At 38.8% G+C, this 16,557-nt stretch overlaps 1 non-coding gene across 1 annotated transcript; it reads right to left on the reverse strand.

Annotated features, from left to right (window-relative positions):
- Nucleotides 1-7,176: 7,176 nt before the first annotated feature.
- LOC120877158 lies at nt 7,177-7,279 on the reverse strand. Its single transcript, XR_005724283.1, has one exon. It is a non-coding gene; the product is annotated as a U6 spliceosomal RNA (small nuclear RNA).
- Between the last annotated feature and the right edge of the window lie 9,278 nt (nt 7,280-16,557).

The raw sequence follows: 16,557 nt of genomic DNA on the forward strand, positions 1-16,557 counted from the left end.
CCATCCAGCCATCTCTTCCTCTGTTGTCCCCTTCTCCTCCTGCCCCCAATCCCTCCCAGCATCAGAGTCTTTTCCAATGAGTCAACTCTTCTCATGAGGTGGCCAAAGTACTGGAGTTTCAGCTTTAGCATCATTCCTTCCAAAGAAATCCCAGGGCTCATCTCCTTCAGAATCTGTTTTAATAGTCAGTCTTACCATCGGAGAAGGCAATGGCATCCCACTCCAATACTGTTGCCTGAAAAATCCCATGGACGGAGGAGCCTGGTGGGCTGCAGTCCATGGGGTCGCTAAGAGTTGGACACGACTGAGCGAATTCACTTTCACTTTTCACTTTCATGCATTGGAGAAGGAAATGGCAACCCACTCCAGTGTTCTTGCCTGGAGAATCCCAGGGACAGCGGAGCCTGGTGGGCTGCCGTCTATGGGGTCGCACAGAGTCGGACACGACTGAAGCAACTTAGCAGCAGCAGCAGCAGCCTTACCATAGCAAAGTTCAGCTACCAATTTGTTATGTTTTTGTTTACTTTCTCTAACCTTTCCTTCATAGATGTGTGAGAATTTGTAAGTACTTGATTCATCAGGACTTTCTTAATTTGTGTTAATATAACCAGAGATTTTGTAAATAAATACTTAAAAAAGAAAAGATGAACAAATGAGTACACTACTGGGAGGGGCTTATGTTATAAATACTGTCTAAATAAAAGCCTGAATTCTTCCTATAACTCCAGATGAGTCCACAAGAGTTTAATAACTATTTTAGGGAAGGAATTTACCCTGAACTTTGTGTGAATGCTAAACTATAATTTAAATTGCCTTCAGTTTTACTGAGTAGACATTATAAATGTTAAAAAAAAAAAAGAGGAAGAGGCAATTTTAAAACCATACAACAGGATTGTTTCTCAAACCACAATGTTGTGTAATTACCTTTAGTTTTTTGCGTTTTTTTGAAAGAAGTGTTGAGGACTCAAAGATAATGAGAAGGCAAGGTCACAAGTTTCTAAAGTAACATATTTAGGGGAATTTGTTCTCTAAAGTGTTTTAAAGTAAAAAAACTATATATATTTAAATTACAAATGATCCTCTGTACTAGTTGGAGTCATAATCCTTTAAGTCATCACAGGATCTCATTTCTGGCCCCATTTTTTCACTGGCTTCTAATGATTGCTACATAAGATGACACAAAATTCAATATTAACAAAACATAGCAAAAAAATATATTCATTTAGGGAAACTCTCCAACATGGGCCTGATGAGAAAGAGAGCTGAGTTTGAGGAGCCATTAGGTTTCAACTTAAAACACACACACACACACACAAAATTAGGGGATAGGCTTCTTTTGCAATGTCCAGAGTGCCTAGTACAGCGTTTGGCTTCACAAAAGACTCAATAAGTACTTGTTGACTTCAGAAAAACTTACTCTGATATGCATCCTTAGAGACATTTTTCCCAGCCCTGATTCCCTGAGGTTCATGTAAAAATAGAACATGAACAAAATGTGAGGCAAAAAAGATTCTGGAAATATTCAGTACTAGGTCATGCTTTTTCACCCTCTTTACCAGTACCCACAAGATAGTTACATACATGGAATTGCAATTTCCTCCTTTGCAATTTTTCGCTAACATTCCTACAAACAAATAATCAGTTTAGGCATTTAAGTTTTATAATATTTGGATGTAAGCGTTTCTCACTTTGTAGTGCTTCCTCACAAAATAATACTCTAGAGAGTTTTGGATCTGACTTTCAATCTCTACTAATATTAATAAGCAAAAATTTTCAAAAGACTTTTTTTTGTGTGTGGCAATGTGGGATCTTAGTTCCTGGACTAGTGATAAACTTGTGCCCTTGCATTGGAAAGATGGAGTCTTAAACACTGGACTGCCAGGAAAGTCCTTCAAAAGATTTCTTTAGACATAGTTTTGTATATTCTCTACAAAAAAACACAATAATAATCACACACTGATTTAGAGAATATTTTACTCATTCATTATTTGAAGATCTGACTCTTTAAAGGTTTCTAGCTTGAGTAAACACAATTTTTCTTTCAGAATAGAACAAAGCACCATTTATTTATTTACTTATTTTGTTTCCAAGGCACTAGTATTTATATTTGTATAGCATTGTGGTTCAGAGATTGTGCTCTGTCAGACAACTCCCTTGTTTGAAACTCTGCTCACTGTGTTGTGAATTCAATTATCCCTACCTCAGTTTCCTTATTTCTAAAAAGTGGATAGTTAAATCTATCCTTAGAAGGTTATTGTCAGGATTATATTACTATATACTGCTTAGCACAGTGTCTTTGACACAAACTAAATGCTATAAAAGTGTGTATGAAATTTTGACTGAGATACAAGGAAAAATGGTTCCAGTTTCCAAAGAGTTTGAAATCTTAAACTGACTTGCACTAGTATAACTAAGTGCTAAGTTAAGAGATAAAAATCTCTATGTTCAGAATGAACTCAGAGAAGGAAGAATCTGCAACTAAAGTGCTTGGAGGGGATTTAATGGAGGAGTAGAACCTGTACTATTGGCTATGAAGAATGAGTAAAGTGAAAAACTTAGGACCATGTTAGAATAGAAGCAGACTTTTTTTTTTTTAATTTGAGGATTTCTTGGCACTCATTCATATGAAACTATTTTGATTATTTTGTTTATACCAAGTAGTTATATGAGTTTAAGCTGCTTAATTTCTTTATAAATGATAACACATAATCTAACTGGAGAAAACTCCATTAAATGATAGGTACTTAATTACAGTTCCTTCAGATCTGAAGAACATGCTAATTTACTAGGTACTAGTGACTTTTCGGGCTTCCCTGGTGGCTCAGAGGTTAAAGCGTCTGCCTGCAATGCGGGAGACCCGAATGACTTTTCAGCATGGATATGCCTTTCTTCATTCATCTTTATGGAGAACTTGTATCTTTTATACACCTAAAGAAAGTGTAACTAACTGATCTGCTAGCACCAGACTTCACATCAGAATTACAGATGTTCAAAATCAATGAAGATATTGCTGCAAAGTTCTGTTTAGCGTTTAATTGGCAGTCACATACTACGAACCTTCAAACTATATTGTAATTTCCAAAAGGAGACATAGGAACCCAAAGCTAAAAATGACCTCTTAAAACAATTTAGACTGACTTCAGCCTCCTCTGTGTTAAAATCAGGAAACTAAGTCAAATTCCCCCATGGCCCTAAGTAAGCCAGAAAGCTTCATTAATTCTTCCAGGTACCCCTGGGGTACGATTTGATGCTGTTGCCTTCTTAGTCACCAAATCATTTACAAAGTGGGACGATCACATATGTCTTCAAATGTGATTCCTAGGATCAAGCCCATACAAGTTGAGAAACTAGGAAAGGATATTGCCACAACCTCTATCAAAACGCTCCAGCTTTTAAAGAACACACTTTTCCCTATTTACATTCCCCAGTGAGTTTATACAGCGTCCATAACCATCCCATCCTCCCAAGCTTTTCTGCTGTTGTGAGTACCACTCGCTCTTGTAACTCCTTCCCTCTACAAGTCGTGCTGTGTGCTTCACACTTTCTGCTCAGCAAAATTTACCTGTCGTTTTTCCTATTCCTGCAGGGTCTTGCTACACACATTATCTAATTTAATAAAATAACTATAGTAGGAAATCAACATTTCGCTTCCCTTCAGTATTTTATTGGAAAGTCTATTGCAAAGAGTATTCAAAACATTGAAAACCAAGAACACTATGTCATTCTTGGAGAGTTTTCTTCTAAATGTCAAATCTGATATGTTATTTTACCCCTAGTGAATCACGAGAGGAACGATCAACTTTATAAAGCACCAAAAGGCAATGGGGAGAAGAATAACCTAGGCGAAATTTAGACCTGTTGAAACGTATTTTCAGCTTAGAAATCTATGGTTAATTTGCACATGTTCTCAGGCAGAATGACTTCCTAAATTTGAACTTGAAGTTGACACAGAGAGAAGCAATCTGACACCTCTGTTGCAACCAGCCTATTTTCAACAGTCAGAAAAACAAACTCATATAAAACTTATGTCTGAGGTTTTGGTAGGGTACCACTGAAAGAATGATGTCACTTTTCCTTTCTTGTGCTTTTAAGATCTATGAGGCCATTTCCTGGAAGATGTGTTCCTTTAGTTATAATGAACATGGGCAGGCAAACAGATCTCACAAGATGCTTCAATGTCTGAAAATTTGCAGTTTCTGGTAAGAGCTGGAAATTTCTATTTTAAGTGGAGTCTTGGTAAGCAGCCCTGATAAATGTTTTCTCAATTGATTTAATTACTACTGATTTTCACATTCTGCTTTTGAGTTGAATCCTAAATATTTGACAGTTTTAGAATGTGGAATTCACAACCAGCAAATAAAGAAGCCATCTTTATAAATGTCTCCAGTATTTTAAAAAATAAGTAATAAGCATTTTGAATTTACAGTAAGCACTTGTTCAACAAATTGGGCTGTTGTCTCAATGGAAAGAAGCTTTCTGCTAACTGGATGTCTTGGCTGTATCACTTTTATGATGAAAAATCGTATAGTGTTTTAGGTATCTTTTGCCAAGAAAAGAACTACAGAGTAATGATAAAATGGAATGGACTGTTTGGGAAATGATTCTTCAAAATACAAGATCTTACAGGTAATATCCTTTTCATGAATTAATGGCAAACAAGGAACACACACATCACTGTGACTGAATAAGTGGCATAATTTTCAAGGTCCAAACAAGGAAATAAAAAAGAGATGAGTGAATATTATGTATTTTATGGCAGTAAATTAGAATGTATTATAAAAATAGTGAATGTATTTTTAATATGCATATTTCAGCTCCTATCCCAGGAAAGCAGATATCAGCTGAGAATTAGAAGTGCAAGAGATTTATTATGGATAAGGTCTGTGAAAGACAAAGGAGAGAAAACAGAAGTCAGTCTGTGATGAAGGTCTGACACCTTTGAGAGGTGGGAGGGAAGAACTGAGAATTGAATGGGAAGAACTTTAGCTTATGGTACAGCTCTGAGCAAGTCTTGGCCCTTGTAGTGGAGAGCTGCAATACGAAGACTGCCAACAGAGGAGTTCTGTTCCTGTTACTGAACCAAACAGGTCTGTTCACCTGATGTGCTGCAAAGCCAATCTACTTACATTGGGTTGTGGTGAAGGAAAGCACAGAGTACTGGAAGGCGCCCTCAGTTCAGTTGCTCAGTCATGGCTGACTGTTTGCAACCCTATGGACTGCAGCATGCCAGGCCTCCCTGTCCATCACGAACTCCCAGAGCTTGCTCAAACCTATGTCCATCGAGTTGGTGATGCCATCCAGCAATCTCATCCTCTGTTGTCCCCTTCTCCTGCTTTCAATCTTTCCCAGCATCAAGGTCTTTACCAATGAGTCAGTTCTTTGCATCAGGGGCCAAAGTATTGGAGCTTCAGCTTCAGCATCAGTCCTTTCAATGAATATTCAGGACTTATTTCTTTTAGGATTGCCTCGTTTGATCTCCTTGCAGTCCAAGGGACTCTCAAGAGTTTTCTCTAACACCACAGTTCAAAAGTATCAATTCTTCAGAACTCAGCTTTTTGTATGGTCCAACCCTCACATCCATACATGACTACTGGAAAAACCATAGCTTTGACTAGACGGATCTTTGTAGGCAAAATAATGTCTCTGCTTTTTCATATGCTGTCTAGGTTGGTCATAGCTTTTCTTCCAAGGAGCCAGGTGCCCTATATCGAGTCAAATAAGAATAGGCAGCTATTTTGACAGTTCCTGTCAAAAGACAGGAACTACCGTATGGCTTTCAGGGGAGGGTATTATTATTATTATTTTTGACTGTGCTGAGTCTTTGTTGCAGCTCATGGGTTCTTTGTTGCAGTTCCTGGGTTCTTTGTTGCAGCTCATGGGTGCTTTGCTGCTCCCTGTGGGCTTTCCTTTAGTGCAGCGAGGGGGACTAGGATTTTGTTGCTGCAGTGGCTTTTCTTGTTGTACAGCACAAGTTCCAATAGTTGCAACTCATGGGCTTCAGAGCACAGGCTCATTAGTTGTGGCACACAGGCTTAGTAGCTCCAGTGCATGTGGAATCTTCCCTGATCAAGGATAGAACCCATGTCTCCTGCATTGGTAGGTGGATACCCAACCAGGGAAGTCCCAGGGATACAATTTAGAAAGAAACTTCTTATTATAAATCTTTGCATTTCTGAATGAGTTTAATCAAAGAGCAACTCAAAGTTCCAAAGCACACTGTTAAAAAAAATTAAACTAAAACAACCTATTATTCTCTATAGCCATATATTTGTGTGATAAGGAGTATTGTGATTCTATGTAATCAAAACAAAGTAGAAAAATTAATTGGAGGGCTTCCCTTGTGGCTCAGTGGTAAAGAATCCACCTGCCAATGCAGGAGACACAGGTTTGATCCCTGATCTAGGAGGATACCACATACCACAGAGCAGTGAGGCCCTTGGGCCACACTACTGAGCCTGTGTTCCATAGCCCAGGAGTTGCAACTACTGAGCCCAAATTCTGTGACTACTAAAGTCCATTTGCCCTAGAGCCCATGCTCTGCAACAAGAGAGGCCACCACAATGAGAAGCCCACCAACAGCAACTAGAGAGTAGCCTCTGCTTGCTGCAACTGGAGAAAAACCTACTCAGCAAGAACGACCTAGCCCAATCAAAATTTAAAAAATAAACATAATAATTGGAGGAAAAGACAAAGACAAGGCAAATGATTATACATAACTTCTGATTTCCATTTTTCACATTCATCAAAATGGCTTTATTGTTCTTTTTGATTGACTTGATAAAAGTAAATGTAAATGAGCTTATAAAATAAATGTATGTCAAAATTAAATTTATTCTACCTGAAATATTGACCTAAAATGTGTTTTACAGTTTTAAAATTTGGAGAACATCTCTTTTACACTGTAGATTAGAGGGAGGAATTTCTTGCGGGTGGAATAGAGAATAAAAGGGTTTGAGGATACAAAATTACTGTAAAATAAAAGAGGAGCACTCCAGGGGGTGACCAGTTTTTTAAAGACTTTCCTTGTTCTTTCCAAGCCATCAGTTGCTGTTAAGTCCCATCTTTAATTCAGCTGGATCCTCAGGTGGGTGGGAATTGTAACAGGTGGTCTCTTCTGCAATCATCAAATTAATGTTGTCAATTCTTTGTGAAATTAAAGGCATATCTTTTCTTTTTTAAAGTACAGTCCACTTCACAAATTGGTGTGTCGTCCTTGTGCAGAGACCATGCTAATCTTTGCTGTATCATTCCAATTTTAGTACATGTGCTGCTGAAGCATGCAAAAAGGCATATCCTTTTAAGCAATTGCTTCAAAAGATGAAAAAGACTATACAGTGAATAGTAAGTCTCTCTTCTTCTGGTTCCTACTTACCCAGGTAATTTTCTGGAGAGAGTACAAAAAGTGAAGACAAAAACAAAAACACAATTGTATAACCAAAACCTAAGTTATTAGCTTTCTTGGTACATAGACAGTAACTACAAAAAAAAATTCATTTAGAAAATTTTTGTTTCTTATTTATTCTTTCAGAGATATTCTATGTATTTGAGTATACACATATACCCATAAATCTTTAGCTTCCACACTAATCCTAAACAACAGTATAGAGAACATACTTACATATATATCATTTTAAAAATGTAAGAATATATCTCTAGGATAAATACTTTTGTGTCTTTTTGTATCAAGTTTTCTAATGATTTGTTGGGAGCTGTATATTCATACAAAGGAAGCAAGTCTTCAATGTATGACTCCACAGTTTTTCAAAAGTGAAAGTCGCGTTCGACTCTTTGAGACCTCATGGACTGTATAGCCCTTGGAATTCCCCAGGCCAGAATACTGGAGTGGGTAGCCTTTCCCTTCTTCAAGGGATCTTCCCAACCCAGGGATCGAACCCAGGTCTCCTGCATTGCAGGCAGATTCTTTACCAGCTGAGCCAAAGTTTATGTTAAAAGTGGACTGAGGGGATTTCCTGGCAGTCCAGTTAGTTCAGTTCAATTCAGTTGCTCAGTCGTGTCCGACTCTTCATGACCCCATGGATTGCAGCATGCCAGGCCTCCCGGTCCATCACCAACTCCCAGAGTTCACTCAGACTCATGTCCATCGAGTCAGTGATGCCATCCAGCCATCTCATCCTCTGTCGTCCCCTTCTCCTCCTGCCCCCAATCCCTCTCAGCATCAGAGTCTTTTCCAATGAGTCAACTCTTCGCATGAGGTGGCCAAAGTACTGGAATTTCAGCTTTAGCGTCATTCCTTCCAAAGAAATCCCAGGGCTGATCTCCTTCAGAAAGGACTGGTTGGATCTCCTTGCAGTCCAAGGGACTCTCAAGAGTCTTCTCCAACACCACAGTTCAAAAGCATCAATTCTTTGGTGCTCAGCTTTCTTCACACATCCATAGATGACCACTGGAAAAACCATAGCCTTGACTAGACGGACCTTAGTCGGAAAAGTAATGTCTCTGCTTTTGAATATGCTACCTAGGTTGGTTGTAAATTTTCTTCCAAGGAGTAAGCGTCTTTTAATTTCATGGCTGCAGTCACCATCTGCAGTGATTTTGGAGCCCAAAAAATAAAGTCTGACACTGTTTCCACTGTTTCCCCATCTATTTCCCATGAAGTGATGGGACCAGATGCCCTGATCTTCGTTTTCTGAATGTTGAGCTTTAAGCCAACTTTTTCACTCTCCTCTTTCACTTTCATCAAGAGGCTTTTTAGTTCCTCTTCACTTTCTGCCATAAGGGTGGTATCATCTGCATATCTGAGGTTATTGATATTTCTCCTGGCAATCTTGATTCCAGCCTGTGCTTCTTCCAGTCCAGCGTTTCTCATGATGTACTCGGCATAGAAGTTAAATAAGCAGGGTAACAATATACAGCCTTGACGTATGCCTTTTCCTATTTAGAACCAGTCTGTTGTTCCATGTCTAGTTCTAACTGTTGCTTCCTGACCTGGCAGTCCAGTGACTAGGAAATGGCACTTTCACTGCCTGGTCCAGGTTCGATGCCTGGTCAGGGAACTAAGAAGCCAAGCTGCTGCTGCTGCTGCTAAGTCACTTCAGTCGTGTCCAACCCTGTGCATGGCCAAAAAAAAAAAAAAAAAAAAAAAAAAATGGGTTGGAATCTTTATATATTGACTTTTCACCTTCTTATTATGAATGTATGTAGTATAAGGGGAAAAGGGAATTGTATAGATCTTCAGTAAGAATTCGTGGTTGAAGTTTCCTTATTTAAAATGATATTTTCCTTTACAGCACAGTGAATCGTGTGTCCTATTAATATAAGGACATACAAAATTTTTATAGTGATGAGGCTTCCCTGGTGGTCCAGTTGTTAAGAATCCACCTTGCAGTGCAAAGTACACTGGTTCGATCATTGGTCTGGGAAAATTCCACGTGCCATGGAGAAAGTGAGCCCATGCACCACAACTACTGAGCCAATCCGCTGCAGCTACTGAAGCCTGTGCATTGAGAGCCTGTGCTCTACAGGAAGAGAACTCAGTGCAATGAGAAGCCTGCACATGACAGCAAAGATAGCCCCTGCTAGCTGCAGCTAGAGAAAGCCCCTGTGCAGCAACGAAGACCCATCACAGCCAAAAATAAAATAAATAAAAATTTTTATAGTGATGAAACAAAATAACACTTTTAATATTTGTTTATTACCTGTGCAAATCTCTTTTCTACTTAATATTTGTCATTTTCAGTAATTTGTCTCCTTCCTGAATGCCAGCCTTAAAAACGTGTTATATCAAGAACTTGAAAGCACAGAAACATAAAGTGTCTGTAAAGTTGGGCCTTTTGTAACATAATTCACACAGACAGATGCAGAACTGTAATCTAACCCACTATTTCAGGAGTAGAGAAAACGCTTCTGTGACATATGATAAGAGTTAAACCCTACTGAACTACAAATGCTTATGTTGGCATTACAGCAGTTGTGATCTGCAAAATCTTAAAGCAAATTTCTACTGTAGCAAATTAAATAATATGTAAGGAGTTAGGTTGCCTGGAAAATCCCATGGACAGAGGAGCCTGGTAGGCTGCAGTCCGTGGGGTCGCTAAGAGTCGGACACGGGTGAGTGACTTCACTTTCACTTTTTACTTTCATGCATTGGAGAAGGAAATGGCAACCCACTCCAGTGTTCTTGCCTGGAGAATCCCAGGGACGGGGGAGCCTGGTGGTCTGCTGTCTATGGGGTCACACAGAGTCGGACATGACTGAAGCAACTTAGCAGCAGCAGCAGCAAGGAGTTAAGTTAGTTTTGATCCTGTGACTCAAGATTTAAAATTATCTGGAACTCTCTTGCTTTTTTGATGATCCAAAAAAAAAAAAGATTTAAAATTAAAATTAAAAAAAAACACAACAACCTGTTTTCAGTGTTTACAAATTAATTAATTTCCTTTAGCTTTCAGAAGATTTTTCATTTTGACAAGAAAAGAATGACAAAAATGTCATATATTAAATGGTGCCATCTTCCTATGATGCCAACTGTTTGGAGAACTCTTTAAAGAGCATGAACTTTTAGAAAGATGTTTATCTACTTGTAAAGAACATAAACCCCAAGAGGTTTTCTGGACTATTCCCTAATTTGTTGGATCTTTATCAAGTTTCCTGCCTATGCTCATGCACTCACACTTAATTTGTCATAATTCTCCTTTAGAAAAGGCTCATTTTAGAGAAGCACAACAACTGTGTTATTTTTGGAACTTATAAATACCTAGTCTGGGATTTCCTTAAGCCTGTCATCTGTTTCCTCATTTCAAAACTTGAAACAGTGTCAGGCTGTGTTTTTAAAATGTTGAGTTTGTTTTGCAAATACAGGAAAAGCAACACTTCCTAATTTGCTTAGATGAGTGCCCATGTAATTTGGAATTATATCAACTCATGTTAAGTACTGCTGTTGTAACAATAGGAATGATCAGGTTTTACGTGCGTGCATACATGTAGATGCCTTTGTGTGTCTGTGGTATGAGTGTATATAATTAGTGTACTACAAGATTTTAGAGAATCAGTATGAAAGTCAATCCATTCTTTAAATATTGTGACAGAGAGACTGAACTAAAGTGAACATACCCAGATCTGCTAAGCATACTTCCTCTCTTTTAGTCATTGATTAACCTATTTCCTCTACCTGGAAAAGTGACAATATTTTTCCATTCCTTAAATTTTTGAATTAGAATTCATTAACAAGAGTATTTTTTGAGGAGCATGATATTTCCTAAAATGGTGCTTTTAAATGAGTCACATATTTGTTCAGTCTTTTAGATACTTAATAGTTGCTTACATCATTTATATTTTAATTATATTAAAAAATTGGACAATAGATCTAGCTCAAAATTTTATTCTATACTGGAATTTCCCTTATAATTGCTGTGACAAATAGTTAATCAGTTTTTTGTTGTTCTCTTAGTTAAGAGAATGTATAGGAAAGCATCTAGTACTGTTTCTGGTACAATTAATTTTTTGCTAAAAATATTTTTTAAGTGAAGAAATTTTACCAGTGGATAATCATTTATTCAAAGATTATCATAAGGTTTTTTTTTCTCCTGATTGGTTACATAGTCTACTGATTATCTGAATAAAATATGTTTATTTTTATAAACCCAAACAAAACAGAAAGTTAAAGTGTACTATAATCCCACTTCTCAGTAATAGTTACTCTTAACAACAACTCAAGAGACAAACACATAGACATTACCAGATGGTCAATACCAAAATCAGATTGATTATCTTCTTTGCAGCCAAAGATAGAGAAGCTCTGTCTGTACAGTCAACAAATACAACAACTGGGGCTGACTCTGGCTCAGATCATGAGCTCCTTCCTGCAAAATTCGGGCTTAAATTGAAGACAGTAGGGAAAACCACTAGGCCATTCAGGTATGACCTAAATCAAATTCCTTACAATTATACAGTGGAAGTGACAAATAGATTCAAGCGATTAGATCTGATAGAGTGCCTGAAGAACGGTGGATGGAGGTTTGTAACAGTGTATAGGAAGTGGTGATCAAAACCATCCCCAAGAAAAAGAAATGCCAAAAGGAAAAGTGGTTGTCTGAGGAGGCTTTACAAATAGCCAAGAAAAGAGGAGAAATGAAAGGCAAGAGAGAAAGGGAAAGATATACCAATCTGAATGCAGAGTTCCAAAAAATAGCAAGGAGAGATAAGAAGGGGTTCTTAAATGAACAATGCAAAGCAAGAGAGGAAAACAATAGAATGGGAAAGACTAAAGATGTCTTCAAGAAAATTGGAGATATCAAGGGAATATTCCATGCAAAGATGTGCACAATAAAGGACAGAAACAGTAAGAACCTAACTGAAGCAGAAGAGATTAAGAAGAGGTGGCAAGGATACACAGAAGAACTATACAAAAAAAAAAAGATCTTAATGATCCGGATAACCACAATAGTGTGGTCACTTATCTAGAGCCAGACATCCTGGAATGTGAAGTCAAGTGGGCCTTAGGAAGCATTACTACTAGCAAAACTAGTGAAGGTGATAAAATTCCAGCTGAGCTATTTCAAATCCTAAAAGTTGATGCTGTGGAAGTGCTGCACTCAATATGCTAGCAAATTTGGAAAACCCAGTAGTGGCCACAGGACTAGAAAAGGTCAGTTTTCACTCCAATCCTAAAGAAGGGCAATGTCAAAGAATGTTCAAAACTACCATACAAATGTACTTATTTCACAAGCTAGCAAGATTATACTCAAAATCCTTCAAGCTAGGCTTCAGCAGTACATGAACTAACTTCCAGATATACAAGCTGGATTCAGAAAAGGCACAGGAACCAAAGATCAAACTGTCAGTGTTCATTGGATCATGGAGAAAGCAAGGGAATTCCAGAAAAACATCTACTTCTGCTTCATTGACTACAGTAAAGCTTTTGACTGTGTGGATCACAACAAACTGTGGAAAATTCTTAAAGATATGGGAGTACCAGACCACCTTCCCTGTCCAGAGAAACCTGTATGTGGGTCGAGAAGTAAAAGTTAGAACCAAACATGGAACACCAGACTGGTTCAAAATTGGGAAAGGAGTATGACAAGGCTGAAACAAGAAACACCTGGAGTAACAGGCAAATTTGGCCTTGGAGTACAGAATGAAGCAGGGCAAAGGCTAATAGAGTTTTGCCAAGAGAACGCACTGGTCATAGCAAACACCCTCTTCCAACAACACAAGAGAAGACTCTACACAATGACATCCCCAGATGGTCAATACCAAAATCAGATTGATTATATTCTTTTCAGCCACAGATGGAGAAGCTCTATACAGTCAGCAAAGCAAGACCGGGAGCTGACTTTGGCTCAGATCATGAATTCCTTATTGCCAAATTCAGACTTAAATTGAAGGAAGAGGGAAAACCACTAGCTTCCATGGTGGCTCAGATGGTAAAGCATCTGCCTGCTATGTGGGAGACCCAGGTTCAATCCCTGGGTCAGGAAGGTCCCCTGGAGAAGGAAATGGCAACCCACTCCAGTACTCTTGCCTAAAAAATTCCATGGACAGAGCAGCCTGGTAGGCTACAGTCCACAGGGTCACAAAGGGTCAGACACGACTGAGTGACTTCACACTCACACTCACATTAGGGAAAACCACTAGACCATTCAGGTATGACCTAAATCAAATCCCTTACGATTATACAGTGAAAGTGAGAAATATATTCAAGGGATTAGATCTGATAGAGTGCCTGAAGAACTATGGATGGAGATTCATGACATTATACAGGAGGCAGGGATCAAAATCATCCCCAAGAAAAAGAAACGCAAAAAAGCAAAACAGCTGTCTGAGGAGGCCTTACAAATAGCTGTGAAAAGAAGAGAAGCAAAAGGGAAAGATACAGCTGTTGGGATGCAGAGTTCCAAAGAATAGCAAGGAGAGATAAGAAAGCCTTCCTTAGCGATTAGTGCAAAGAAATAGAGGAAAACAATAGAATTGGAAAGACTAGAGATCTCTTCAAGAAAATTAGAGATACCAAGGGAACATTTCATGCAAGAATGAGTACAATAAAGGACAGAAATGGTATGGACCTAACAGAAGCAGAAGATATTAAGAAGAGGTGGTAAGAATACACAGAAGAACTGTACAAAAAATATCTTTACAACCCAGATAATCACGATGGTGTGATCACTCACCTAGAGCCAGACATCCTGCAATCCAAAGTCAAGTGGGCCTTAGAAAGCATCACTAAGAACAAAGCTAGTGGAGGTGATGGAATACCAGTGGAGCTATTTCAAATCCTGAAAGATGATGCTGTGAAAGTGCTGCACTCAATATGCCAGCAAATTTGGAAAACTCAGCAGTGGCCACAGGACTGGAAAATATCCATTTTCATTCCAGTCCCAAAGAAAGGCAATGCCAAAGAATGCTCAAACTATCACACCATTGCACTCATCTCACATGCTATCAACGTAATGCTCAAAATTCTCCAAGCCAGGCTTCAACAGTACGTGAACCATGAACTTACAGATGTTTAAGCTGGATTTAGAAAAGGCAGAGGAACCAGAGATCAAATAGCCAACATCCGCTGGATCATCAAAAAAGTGAAAAACATCTACTTCTGCTTTATTGACTATGCCAAAGCCTTTGACTGTGTGGATCACAACAAACTGTGGAAAATTCTGAAAGAGATGGGAATACCAGACCAACTCACCTGCCTCTCGAGAAATCTGTATGCAGGTCAGGAAGCAACAGTTAGAACTGGACATGGAACAACAGACTTGTTCCAAATTGGGAAAGGAGTACGTCAAGGCTGTATATTGTCACCCTGCTTATTTAACTTATATGCAGAGGACATCATGAGAAATGCTGGGCTGGATGAAGCACAAGCTGGAATGAAGATTGCCGGGAGAAATATCAATAACCTCAGATATGCAGATGATACCACCCTTACGGCAGAAAGCAAAGAAGAACTAAAGAGCCTACTGATGAAAGTGAAAGAGGAGAGTGAAAATTTGGCTTAAAACTCAACATTCAGGAAACTAAGATCATGGCCTCTGGTTCCATCACTTCATGGGAAATAGATGGGGAAACAGTGGAAACAGTGACAGCCTTTATTTTGGGGGCTCCAAAATCATTGCAAATGGTGACTGCAGCCAGGAAATTAAAAGGCACTTGCTCCTTGAAAGAAAAGTTATGACCAACCTAGACAGCATATGAAAAAGCAGAGACATTACTTTGCCAACAAAGGTCCATCTAGTCAAGGCTATGGTTTTTTCCAGTAGTCGTGTAAGGATGTGAGAATTGGACCATAAAGAAAGCTGAGGGCTGAAGAATTGATACTTTTGAACTGTGGTGTTGGAGAAGACTCTTGAGAGTCCCCTGGAATGCAAAGAGATCAAACCAGTCAATCCTAAAGGAAATCAGTTCTGAATATTCATTGGAAGGACTGATGCTGAAGCTGAAACTCCAATACTTTAGCCACCTGATGTGAAGAACTGACTCATTTGAAAAGACTCTGATGCTGAGGAAGATTGAAGATAGGAGGAGAAGGGGACGACAGAGGATGAGATGGTTGGATGGCATCACTGACTCAATGGACATGAGTTTTAGTAAGTTCTGGGTGTTGGTGATGGACAGGGAGGCCTGCTATGCTGCAGTTCATGGGGTCACAAACAGTTGGACACGACTGAGCAGCTGAACTGAACTGATGACAAGGCTGTATATTGTCACCCTGCTTATCTAATTTCTATGGAGAGTATATCATGCGAAATGCTGGGCTGGATGAGTCATATGCAGGAATCAAGATTGCCACGAGAAGTATCAACAACCTCAGGTATGCAGATGATACCACTCTTGTGGCCAAAAGTGAAGAGGAACCAAAAAAGTCTCTTGATGAGGGTGAAAGAGGAGAACGAAAAAGCTGGCTTAAAACTCAACATTAAAAAAACTAAGGTCATGGCTTGGGTCCCATCACATCCTAGCAAATAAGAGGAGAAAAAGTAGAAGCAGTGACAGATTTATTTTCCTTGGCTGCAATATGGTGACTGCAGCCATAAAATTAAAAATGCTTACTCCTTGGAGGGAAAGCTATGACAAACCTATACAGCATATTAAAAAAAACAGAAATATCACTTGTTGACAAAGATCCGTATAGTCAAACTATGGTTTTTCCAGTAGACATGTACAGATGTGAAAGTTGGACTATAAAGAAGGCTGAGGGCCAAATAATTGATGTTTTTGAATTATGATGCTGGAGAAGGCTCTTGAGAGTCCCTTGGACAGTAAAGAGATCAAAGCAGTCAATCCTAAAGGAAATCAACTCTGACTATTCATTGGAAAGACTGATACTGAAGCTGAAGCTCCAATACCTTGGCCAACTTATGTGAAGAGTCAACTTCTTGTAAAAGACCCTGATGGTGGGAAAGATTGAAGGCAAAAGGAGAAGGGGATAGCAGAGGAATAGATGGTTAGAAGGCATCACTGACTCAATGGACATGAATCTAGCAAAATCCAGGAAATAGAGGAGGACAGAGGAGCCTGTTGTGCTGCAGTTCATGGGGTCAAAAAGAGTTGGAAAGGAATTACAACTGAACAATAATAAAACATATATATTTGAGTACATATAAA

This window comes from Oryx dammah, unplaced genomic scaffold (assembly GCF_014754425.2).
Source record: "Oryx dammah isolate SB20612 unplaced genomic scaffold, SCBI_Odam_1.1 HiC_scaffold_17, whole genome shotgun sequence".
Taxonomy (NCBI): domain Eukaryota; kingdom Metazoa; phylum Chordata; class Mammalia; order Artiodactyla; family Bovidae; genus Oryx; species Oryx dammah.